A 13,181-nucleotide genomic window follows, 5' to 3' on the forward strand; every position below is an offset into this window, starting at 1 on the left:
TCCTATTGCAAAGGTTAGGTGCATTTTGTTATATGTTAGTTATCAGCATTCATTCGCCAATGAATCGAGTAGAAGGATTCATAGTGACACAAGAAAAGACTGCCTGTGACTTGCGAGGCAGGACAAAAGTATCTGCCCCAGGAAATGTCCTGCCCTATAAAATCAGGAGCCACGGTCATTGAGGATAAATCTAACAGCAAAACTTTCTTACCCAGATTGAATTCATTACATAAATTTCTTATTTCCCCATGAAGCTGCAAAGCTGACCTGCGTCTCTGTCCACCGGCATTGGGGGGGAGGGGGGGTGGATCACAGGATGCAGACCCACAATGCACCTCTGTCGTTCAAAACGATGTCTCAGACACCTCTGGGGTTATACTGCCACTCTGCCCTCCCACACCTGTATGTGTCACACTGCCTCTTTAATGCATGGGGACTGTTGTCAGAAAGAATGACACGCCATCTGAATAAGGACAACCAGTCTAGGATATACATGAGCCTGTCCCCACCCTACAAAGTACATGCTGACTCTGGTGTCAAAGTTGTCCTTCGAAGCTGCAGCTTGCCTTGTAATAAATCTCCGTGTCAGGGCCAAGTGAGGTCTCCCTGTACCTGCCAGATGGTGTGTGAACTCTCACCTGACAGTGAGACTCATTGACCGCCACAGAAGACTTTGCCTTTGCCAACCCTCCCCCCACCCCCTCCACCACCACCCCCCCCCCTGGCCCCGCACTTCCCCTGCTGTCTGAGTAGAAGGTCCATCCTGGAGAGATGGATGGAGAGTCAGACACCTGATCCTCCTCAGAGCAACAAGAGGGCCGACAGAGCTTGCTGGGTGTCCTTTGTTGGGGTGAGGCTCACCCAAAGGTGAGCTTCTATTCTAATGGTTCTCTCCATTTGGGAGGTGGGAGGGGGGAAGGCAATCAATGCACCCGGCCTGCACAAAGCCCCAGCCCTCACTCTCCATACAGCTATTTGTAACTGCAAGATGTCAGGCTTGCCGAAAGCCAGCGTGACCCTCACCCCCTAACTGGAGAAGCCGCCTTGCTATCTGAGCGCCGCCCTTCAGAAAAGCAGTGTGTCACCTCAGGCAAGGCGAAGGAAAGTATTGGGAAAGAGGAAGACTACAGTGTGTGATGGGGTGAGTGTCGTGCCATTTAGAGATCTTGAGGATTCTTGTCTTCAGGCACACAGGCCTCCCTCTCCACCACCACCCCAGCCCCCCAGCTGTCTTGATTAGTGGCACAGTGTATGCTGGTCAGATCTGGGGATTAATGATGGCTAATTTGCCCGAGGTTGGTGCAACCCAGGCAGCAGACTTCACGCGACCAGCTTTCGTGGCCATATGGGTGGAAGCAGCTGTTTCAATTACTTCCTGTGCCCAGATGTGTCAGGCGAGGCCCCCTCAGTCCTCGGTGGGGGTATATCAGCCTCACGGCAGCTAATTGCTTCCATCGCGTGGGGAAGCGTGGCGCTGGTAATGTGAAGAAGAGGTAGCGGAAGGGGGGCAGCCGAGCGCCAGCTGCTGCCACAGCTCCACGACGCCTGCCTGCAAAGACCGGACTAAGGACTAAGGATTCCACTTTCTGCCTGTGGTGATCAACACCTTTGCATGGGTGATGTCTTTTGTCAGGTGCACAGAGCAGGTGAGGAGGGACAGGTCGCCACCATACCTGGCTCTTGGATACATCCCCATCTCCCCCCACCCCTACCTCAACCCTGGCTCACACAGGCCAAGGTTGAGCGGGGTTTGGGATCCATGCATTGTGGAGGCATTCGATATCAAAGTGAGGTGATTTTACCACGTAGCATTGCATTTCAGGGGTGGTCCCCTATGGCAGCCAGGCAGTGATCAATGGATCGATCCGGGTTGTGTCTTTCTTGTGGCTCACACTGAAGGAAAAGAGGACAGAAATGAAACATTGGCTACCACTCATATTCTTTTCTGCCCTTTCCTGAGTCCTTGTGCCAAGCCATCAGACATGTGTGCCCAGGAAAAATGTGTTTTCACACTGTCTGGTGGGGGTGAGGGTGCAGAAGCAGTGTCAGAAAGCCTGGGGTGTAGACAGAGCAGTGCTCATTGTCACAATGCCTCCATTTGGGGAATGGTACAAACATTTGTTCTGTGCTAATTCTGTGGTGATCAGGGTGATTGTACTGTACTTTGCCCCTGGTTATCTCAAGTCGTGTGCGGTTATTAATGGTCTAAAATAATCCACGGGGCTCTGTGTGGAGACCTTTCATCAGAAACATGAGCGCTAATTTCACACACTAATTTCGGGTAGCAATTTGGGGGCCCCCAAATTTCCTGGCTCTCACTCAGTGCAGGAGTATGACACCCAACCTGTGTGATAAGAGGATTTTGCTCCCTTCTTTTCAATGCTGCAGTCCAAGGCATAGTCAACAGAGTACGGCATTATTCATCTTCATGAAACCTAGAGTAGGTATTTGATCTAGGTTTAAGAGCTACTCTGGCATAGTCGAGTCCTATCACCTCCAAAAAGCTGGGAGCCACCTGTTTCAGGTACAGAAAATTTGGGGCTCCCAGCCCAAGGGTAGGTCTCTGGATTGAGTCCTCATAGAGGCTGCCATGCAATGGCTTATTTCCCTTCTCAGGCTGGCTCTTGAAAGTCAGCCACATGCTAGCATTTCGTTCTATTACCAGTGGCCATGGTGGCGGTATGCGTTTCTGTGTGTTTAAGTACGGATCCTCATGCCAAGCTATGTCTCTCAAGAAAAGTGTCAAGAGAATTCTTGGAGGCTGACTACCAAGATTCAGGGTACAGATTGCATCTGTTCCTACCCCCAAGGAACTCACAAAGAGGGCTTGGTGTTCACTTATCCACTCTAGTGGAACAAAGAAGCCCGCCCAAAGCGTAGTGACATAATAGGACAAAGGCATCCTATGTCTCCTGTTTCCATAGTTGGTTTGGTGGATGGCTCCCTTCCACATGCTGTTCATAGGAAGCCTTCTGAAGGCCTCAGGGAGTGGGTGCTGAGCTGCACTGGCATGGAACTTTCCCCAGCAGGCCTCTTGCACCTGCCCACTGGTGTGTCCTGTGAAAGGGAGCCTGGCTGTCTATCCTTTGGCCACTTCATCACAGGCAGACTCGTCATGTTCATGGCCTCCGATCTCACACAGGAGCTCACTTGCAAGAACAGCAAGGTCATGATTGGCCAAATTAATGAACTCAGCCCTTTAGCGACCACAAGTCATGTGGGCACAGGAAAAGAGACACCCTGAATCCTTTGTAGCTGACCTGTGTGTGAAGCATGGCCAGGGTGAACAATGGTAACCATTTAGTACTCCCACAGTGTGTGTGTCTGTGCGCAGACATCAAATGAAGAGATTCTTTGAAAAATAAATGAGTTGGATCGCTTTACTATTAAGTTCGTGCAATTTTTAAAAAAAATAGTACACAAAACAATCTTTTAACTCAATAATATTGTCCCCTGCATTGTCAGAATACGAGATTGAAAAAAAACCTGGAAAAATAGACAACATTCTTCTTTTTTGAATCACTTTTCTCCTTAAAGCTGCCAGAGTGAAGTGGTATCGATTAGAATATTTCCCATGGCTTTTTTTTTCCTACCTGTGAATAGTAAGAATTGAAAAAAAGCATATAATTTACTGCCTAAGAAAGGATCAAAATTGTCATTCACCAGTGACAAGAGGAAGAAATTCTCTTCTAAATGTTCTCATTCATGTGTGTGCAGGGGCTTCGCTGAGCTGAGTTTCTGTCTGTATTGATGCACTGGGGTTGCTTGTTCCTTCAGGTACGCCAAGAGACTCCTGGAAATGTGCTCCATGCATCTGATTTGGGAGTGTGGGAAGGATTAGAAATTATGCCTTTATCGTAGTCACATGACCCAGAGGTGGTAATCAACAAAGTGAGCCAGCATCCTTTGGAGAATGATGCCCCCTCACCAGCGCAGGGCTGGCTGTGGCACCAAGCTAAGGACAAATGCAACCTGCACCTTGGGACCAGAGTAGAGATCAGCCATGTGCAAAGGAGACAGACAGGTCGCTGGGAGCCTTGGGAGAATAGACTGCTTGCACTCGATCCGACAACCTGTGATCCATCCATCCACGCTGCTGCCTGAATCCATGATGTCATGATTTGATTATCATCTCCTCGAAAACATACATCACAACTAAATTGCCATTGGAACCATTTTAGGAGGTGTGGAGGAGTCTAATGCCCTGACTTCCTTAGGTGGGGTAATGTTGCTCTGAGGAAGTAGGCTTGCCCATCCCTCTCCCCCTCCTTCCAACTCCCCCTCCCTCCAGATCCCACTGTCTTTGCCCTCCTGCAGCCCAATGTCTCTGTCATGGTATAACTCCATAACGGAAGCCCCTGCCTGGTGACAGCACCTTGACCTCAGATTTCCTGTGCTCCAGAACAGTAAGAAATACATCTACCTACCAACACAGGAGGCTGAGATCTAAGGATTGTGGTTCAAAGCCAGTTTGGGCAAGAAAATCCATGAAACTCTTATCTCTGATTAACTATCCAAAAAGCAAGAAGAAAGTATGTATGTGTGTATATACATATATGTATATATGTATGCATACGTATACATACATGTGTGTATATATATAGTTATGGCAAATACACACACATACACACACATATGTATATATATATAGGTGTATATATATATATATATATATATATATAATTTGCCCTAACTATGCCCTTTGTGTCTGACTTTCATTTTATTTAAATTTCTTCAGACCTTGGGACTGTGTTTTAGAATGGAGTTGGGAAACTACATTGCAGACAGGCTCAAGGCATGAAGAGTCCTGTGCTGTCTTTGTCAAGGTAGGAGTTAACAAGGAGAGACACTTGCACAAGACATCTTGATAAATGATTCTTCTACTTGTAATGAGATAACCCTATTTAAAGATTCCAGTCTTCCAAGCTAGTGATCAAATAGCATAGTAAACAAAACAAAACAAAACTCTGTGAATCTACACAGAATATGCAAAGGACTTCACTTCATACACATTGCATTTTTATAAACAAATATTAATAATAATGTAAAAAGGTAAACAAATTAAAAATACCTAACATGACCTTTATCAGCACATAATAGAATAACAAGCTTATCTAAGGATTGCTTTCTCTTGCTTAATGCCCAGTTTGTATTATTCCTGTAAGTTGTGATTTTTGCCTAACTGACATGCTAATAGTTTCACCTACTAGTAATGCAAATGACTTCCATCATATAATGAAGATTTCCACAAAAATATGATCCTTGTGGATACAGTTTAATTGCCTAGGGGAATTTGTTTCTCTCTCTTATTGATATGACATCCAGAACTTTGTTTTCCCTTCCCTCACTGTTTCATACCTCTTTGAAGACCAAAAAAAAATATATTTGATACAGGATCACAATCAACTTGAATGGAAATTAGGATATATTTTTAAACCTTGAAAACACTCCTTAGCTACTTACACGAGCCTTGCTCTGTATTGTTTGTTTTCAAATAAATGGGGTTCACTGGAGATTTCTTTCAGCACCTTATTGGAGACCAGGTGTACCTGATGCACTCCATGTCTTGACAATTTTTTTCATCAAGTTGCCTAAAGCTACAGACTTTGTGGGCATATGGTCTGAGTCCCGAAGGATTTTGGCAATAGCCAAATCAATTGCTTAGCAAGGCCATAATGAAGACAAAACTGACTTCTCCATGTGAAAGATACAGGGATTCTTATTGAATTCCAACTGCCCAGACTTGGTTAATTAATTCACTGACTGGAGTACCCTAAGTAAGACTTTGCTATTTATCAGTGAAACAACTCCAACCACAGCCAGTGTCTTGGTTCCTTTGTTCTACTATAACAGAATCTCTGAGGCTCAGTAATGTATAAAGAAGGGAAAATTACTTTGTTAGAGTTCTACAAAGACCAAGATGAAGGCAGTGACAGCTTTGGTTGTCTAAGGAGTGTTGCTCTTTGCTTCCAAGATGGCGCCTGTTGCTCCATCCTCAGAAGCGAAAGAAGCTGTGACCTCTGTGGCAGAACATGGAGGGTGAGGCAATCAAAAGTGAATGAAGTCCTGAAGCAAAAGGAGTGGAAAAACGTAAGGATGCCAAGTCCAGATGTTTCTCCTTGGTCTAGCTAACCAGGGGATAAGAAGTTACTGGCTATCGTGGCTCAGGCCATAATGTATCTTCCATTGACCTTGAGTTTAAGACACTGAGACTCATTGCTCCACATACCTATCCTGATGCCCAAATGACATTGGGAATGGACCTGTCCTCCCTCAGTGCCCTTAACTCAAGGTTGACCAAGAGAGGTTATTACCCATTACAACAAGCTCAATGGGGTCTGAAGATAATACAGCAGTGCTTCTCCTAAGCCTCACTATTCATCCCTCAAGGGCAGACAGACAGGAGGACACAATGTCCTGGCAGTCAAAAGGCCGTTCAAGACAGAAACACCATTCTGGGCTCCAGAAGACCATGGAAGATTTGAATTTATGGAAGCATAGTTCCTTGATCTGTGTATAGATTACAGTGAAATGAATATTTGTATGAATATCCGAAAGTCAAATGATTACTGATTGGGTGGAGCAAATTAGGTTGCTGTAAATAGGAAATGGGAAATGCTAGACTTGAGTACTAATAATAAAATTATGTTCTTCCTGGGGGCGGGGGGGGAAGTGAATGAAGCCTTCTTTAAAAGGTATTTATCCTATTACACACAAGAGGAACCACCATAGTCAAATCACCATTACAAAGCTCCCATTGCTTAATCCCACTCCATTGACCACATCTGGATTTTGAGAAAGTTGCCTCCAAACCATGGCAGCTCTATGAACGAGACAGACTCAGCAATGAAGAGCACTCCAAGAGTGAGACTCAGTTTCCATCTTGGAATACATCAAAAGAATGCTCTGATAATTCCACTAGCCTGAAGTTTTGTTTTGTTTTTAATTAAGAAGACTGAATATAACCAGGGTAAGAGTCTTGCCTCCGTCTGCCTCTCACAGAACAAAAATCATAGCATCTCTCATACAAATGTCAGCCACTACAGTCACCCCCTGGCTGGAATATGGGCACCAGTCATATCTGAGGAAGCCAGAGGCAAGGCAGAGTCAAGAAGCATTACCCAGTGCAGCAGGCCTGAGTCAGAAAAAGAATACTAAAGACCTCAATGAAGAGAAGATAGAGGGATTGAGAACATTTAGCCATGGGACTCAGGCTGCTAAAGAAACGTCCACTTGGCTGTGACTACTTTGGTGTTGCCGTCTCCGCTTTCACACAGCTAGGAGACCTGGAGGCCTCTGCCTTTCTGAACCTCAATGGGCACACCTGAAAGTGCAGATAACGCCATCTCCCTGTCAGTGCTCTTGACAAGAGTCATGAGACCGTGCAGGTAACACATCACGCCTGTACCTGGCACAGTTAGTCTTTGCTAAATAGAAGCAGCTATTTCATCTGGGAAAATAAAAGCTTTGCTGGGGGGTGGGGAGGGAGGAGGAGGAGGAGGAAGCATGAAGACTATCTTCACATTTTTAAAAGCCTGTCATAAGCACAGTTTCCAACTTTTTCCTATGCACTCAGCACAGAGCTTCTGTCCAAAAAAGAAAAAGAAAAAAAAAAAGGACACAGCTTTGACCTTTACTTCAATAGAAGAAAAGGATGGATTAAAACAACAACAAAAAACAGAAGGCATTCTGGGAGTGGTCTCCCCAAGTCCACCTTCTTTTTTTTTTTTTTTTTTTTTTTTTTGCCAGTCCTGGGCCTTGGACTCAGGGCCTGAGCACTGTCCCTGGCTTCTTCCCGCTCAAGGCTAGCACTCTGCCACTTGAGCCACAGCGCCGCTTCTGGCCGTTTTCTGTATATGTGGTGCTGGGGAATCGAACCTAGGGCCTCGTGTATCCGAGGCTGGCACTCTTGCCGCTAGGCTATATCCCCAGCCCCCAAGTCCACCTTCTTAGAGACTGGTCCTGTGGAGCCACCAGTGGAAAGCTAGTAACTGTGACTCCTTCCTCTCGGGTGTCATTAAACAGCAAACACACTGAGTTCTAACTTCTATCTCTGTGGTCCAGAGACAACTATATTTTGGCTTATAGCTTGAAACACTGAAGGTCTATTGTTTAGAAAAACAGTTTTCTACATCCTCCCCTGTTCAAGATAATTGGTTATTCTAAAGCATCACATGTTGGCTTAAATTCCAATTTTGAAGTTTTTATCTTTTGTCATTGTTGTTTGTCAGTCATGGGTCTTGAACTCAGGGCCAGGGCACTGTCCCTGAGATTGTTTTGCTTGGGATATTTTGCAGGGGGGGTGGTGTTCTTGTCTCTATCTATTTATTTATTTTTAGTTGATGGCTAGTGCTCTATCATTTGAGCTACACCTCCACTTCCAGCTTTTAATGGTTAATTGGAGGTTCCTGCACAGACTTGTTTTGAACAGTGATCCTCATATCTCAGCCTCCTGTGTAGCTAGCATTATAGGCATGAGCCACCAGTGCCCAACTTATTATGTAATTATTTTATTAACAAAATATATAGTCTTTTCTAAGGGTTTTTTTAATGAATTCAATCCTGAAATTGCTTTGCAAGCTCTAAGCTTGTTTATCAACCAGGAGGTTGGAGGAGGTGGATGTCTAGGAAGGGAGGTAGTCTTGTATTGGTTCTAGGCATTAGGTTTTCAAAGTCATTGGTGGAGAATCTTCCCAAAGTCAGCCCCATCTCATGCATACTGAACACATGGCTATATGGCCCTAAATACATTCTACTGTTAAGATGATTGACAGCACGACGGAAGGAGCCATTGCCTACTTAAATCATGGCCTCAGCATTACTGAAGAGCAAGTCTAACTCTGACATGAATTTAGAGCTCCAAGCATTCTCCTATATATAACCTGCATATGTCTGTCTCTCCACATGGACGAACCAAAGTGTGACTATTTAGCTGACTGCCATTCTAGAACATCACGACCCCAAGGCCCTGGAACTCTTTACCCAAACACAGTCTAGAATGTCAGTGACTTTACTTCTCCCTCCTTCCAGTTCTCCATGGCTAGATCCCCTCCAGAAAAATCTCCAGACATCATCCTGACTTGCAGTTTTGAACCAGTTTGAGCCATTTCCTTCTTCTCCTTGTCTCTTATCCTTTTCATGGCAGGAACAACTTGTTCTTCTGAAGAATTATGAAGGGGAAAAGCCCATTCTCTTCAGAAGAGAAGAAAAATAAGACACAATTTCCTAAAGTCTAGAGTGGGCAGGCTAAGATATGGGAATGCTGACTGACTTTCAAGAGTCTGCATAATTCCAATAGATAAATTTTGAAAAAAACCCAGAGAATAAAGAGAATATAATGTGAGCCAAGAATAGTAAAGAGAATAGTGTTGGCCACATCTACCTGATATGTGTCCATAACTTCCAGAAGGCAGGTTGGGGCGAGGATGGGTGGATGTTGGATGCCATGGGAAAGAGCGGGTCTGTTTTGCTTGGGAAGGATGCAGAAGAAGCGTGCCACATGATGGAGAGCTTAAAATGCACTTTAACCATTGCTTCGCCATTCGCAGGACCCAGCTTCTCAGAGCAGACCTTCACCTTTTAATGAGGGGAGATCAATGCACCTGCATTGACGGCTGCATTCCCACCACCCCCATTAGACAGACTTGCGCCTGACAATGGGAAGAGTGAGTTGGCCTTGAGAAGGAAGTTAGATCAAGGACAGAATGATAAATAGAGAAACACACACTGGAAGCTCAGAGATAGGAGTTAACCCCCCTCCAAAAAAAAAATGAGAGAGAAGAAAAAGAAAATCTTTCAAGCTTACTGAAACCAGGAGGTAAAAGGAGATTGTCAGTAAAAAGGGGTCCGAATGACAGTAGATATTTTTTTTTCTGGTGTTGGTGCCTGGGGATGGAGAGGAAATGTCTTTGTTGGCAAACGAGACGTCCATTCGTCTGGGGCTGGGACTGGCTCCCAAGGTCTCCCATATACCTCAAAGCACACCACTCTCTTTATTAAAAGTTGCTCGTCAAATGCTTGACTGAATGTAATTTTATCTGAAATCTCTCAGCCAACTTCTCCAGTTGAAGAGACTTACAAACAAGGGGCTGGGAACCGCAACTCGCCTCGTCAGAGGGGCTCAGTAGCAGCGTGATGACAAACAGCTGGCACGGAATGCAAATGTTACCACAGGTACCCAGGGGTGAAGAGGAAGAGCCTGGGATGGAATCGTATATGTGTTTATTCGGTCAACAAACACATTCAGTGCCTGTCAGATTCTATGCTCTGGGATTCTAGGGATCATCATGACAGACTCCCCAGGTCGCATCCCTGCATATGAGGCACGGGTACCCTACAAAGAGAAGGAACACAAGGCCTCTACAAGAGCAGTGTCTATCCAGTGGGAAAATGTGAGCCATTTAAGGAAAACTTCCCCAAAGGTCACATGATGCCTTCTAAGGCAGAAAAGGTTTGTAAAGGAAGCTACGTCTGACACTTGAACTGGAGCACACTCTATTAGAGACTGTTCTTGACAGAAAGAAGGAAGAATGGTTCCAGGGGGTCTGGATGGGAAGTCAATGGCAAGTGAAATTTCTGGAACTTGCTAGTCTCTGTACACAAGAGAAGGAGATGGGAGGCAAGCAGAGCCAGAGGAGATGGGCATCTTGGCATCATGGCGTCCATGGGGAGTGTTTAACGTAGATGGAATCAGCCCAGATGCCCCTCAGTGGACCAATGGATCAAGAAAGTGTGGTATATATACAAAATGGCATTCTACTTACATATCAGAAATGATGATGGTGTACCATCCATAAGGAAATGGAAAGACTTGGGGGGAAAATTATATCACGTGAAGTCAGCCAGGCCCAGAGAAACACAAGTTGCATGGTTTCTCTCATTTGTGGGAACAAGAATGTGCCTTAGGAATCTCTAGGTACACTCACTGGATCGTATGCAAGCAGTTACAAATGAATTAACTGAAGTATAATAGGCTCTATGAAGAGCCAATAGTATAATTCATTAAAAAGACTAAGTCAAAGCCCAATAAATAATGTACCAGGAAATAGGTACTTGCAAAAGGGGAAGGGGAAGGGTAGAAAAATGAAGACAGAGAGTAGGGAGAATACAGGCAAGAATTCATTGATTATAGCCCAGAATTGAGAAAAACGAAGGAAAGAATAGTTTGGAGGGGAGGATGAAGATATTGACAAGAGGAGGAGATCAAGATGCATTGTATACATAAACTGCTTTGTTAACCAGCAAAACAATTCAATACATCACCTAAAAATTAAGAAAAGTAAGGGAAAGGGTTGGAGTGGGGAGGGGTAGGTGAGAATGTTGAAAGGTATGTGACATTGATCAAGACACACTGTGGTCATAAAGTGGTTGGGTGAATCGCACCTCCTTCGTAGAACTACTTTAAAACAATAACAAATGTTCTTTTTTAAAGGAGTACAATCTTATTCTTAAAAAGAGTAGGCATTGGAGGAAATGGAAGGAGGGTTTTTCTGAGTTCTCATTGCTTGGCCCAACACACATGTTCAGGCAAGAGATCTTGAACTATGCATAGCCATTGCTCTAAAATAAATGGCCAAGGGAATCTTCGAGTCTCTTGCAAGCTTTCCTTCTTAACCATTTTAGTCCTTAGTATTGCATCTAGGTAGAAGATACTGAACCCAACCTAGCACATACTTTAATCTAAGAGATCCTAGGAAATATTCCATGTGTTGCTTGAATCTGTAGGATTCATAGTACTGGCCTCCTGTTGGCTTTCGGTGGGAGGTGGAGGTGCCTTGAACTTGTGGCTTTGTTGTTATGTGCTTGTTTGACTGGTGCTCTACCACTTTATCTATGTCACTAGCCCTGTTTTTTGTTAATGTATTATCAAGATGGAATCTTAGGAACTTTTTGGCCTGGGCTGCCTTCGAATCACCATCCTTCAGATCTCAGCATTCTGAGTAGCTATGATTCCAGGCAGGGCTACCAGTGCCCAACTCTATTTCCTTTACTTTCATATGTGGTTTGCTTCCTTTATAGAGTCTAAAAATACTCGTATTAAACCATGTGAATACTGATTCATGATAGGGATGCACTTGCCCAAGTTAAATATGGGTAAATATTGAGCAATATGACAAAAAGTGTGTTTATGCCAAAATTCCACAACATATATTTACTTTTGTTTCCGGGATACTTGGTAAAATTATGAGTTGCCAATATTTCTACTCCACTGTATTTCTTGCCCTTGGAACTCAGTGTGAGTCCATCAAACTGTGAGACCATGAACTGACTCCTTCCAGACCTAAAGGATGGAATGATGACCAGTTTACTGCATGTTTTCAGACAACAGCCTGAACTCTAGCTTCACTCTGTGGTGTTTGGCAAGACACTTGCTCTCTCTGTGCCCTCATGAAGAAGACAGTGGTCATTCCTCCATGGTGTGCTGAAAGAATCACATGAGACCGCCATGCCAAGTCTTTTAAATGAAGCTTGGCAGGGAGGTTAATTATTTCTTGCTTTTAAAAATTAATTATTATTCCCTTCCCAGGTTTATGCAGCCTCGCTAGGAGATAACGTGTTTCTCATTGGTAATTTTTTTTTCTGGTGATGAAAGCTTAGCACTTCAAGCAGCCAAACATACTCGAGTGTTGTGTTTTGTTTTTTTTTTTAATATTTTGAGATCGAACTCTAGCTCACTGTGAAATCCATTATTAACACATACAGAAATAATTGAAATCGCCTCTAGGAATCATTACATTAAATATCAAATTTAGCATTAGGATTGGCCTCAGGAAGTCAGTTTACCCCTACCCCGTGTGGCTCAAAAGAATTCTTTCTCTCTAATTGTTAGTTTATAGAAATGGAGTTGTAGTTGCTTTCTAATTCTCTCTGTGTGCTGGGCTCTTAGCAGGCAGTCTGCATGGCTGTCACTTAGCTCCTCTCATAACCCCTCAAACCTTTTACTTTTATCGTTAATTTGTTGTGACATGGAACACCACAGATGCCGGCTTATTGTTTATTAAAGGTATAATGAGGAAGTCAAGAACTACATTTGCAACTCATAACGTCTAATCATCTTATATCCCCATGTTAGGTGGCTTGTTCAATTTCCTCCCAAATTCTGACCAGTACAATTTGTCATCTAAAGGCCACTTCTGGTGGGAGAGCATGTTTAGTTTACAGTAAGAGAAACACACTCTGGG

This window comes from Perognathus longimembris, chromosome 20, assembly GCF_023159225.1.
Source record: "Perognathus longimembris pacificus isolate PPM17 chromosome 20, ASM2315922v1, whole genome shotgun sequence".
In the NCBI taxonomy this organism is placed as follows: Eukaryota; Metazoa; Chordata; class Mammalia; order Rodentia; family Heteromyidae; genus Perognathus; species Perognathus longimembris.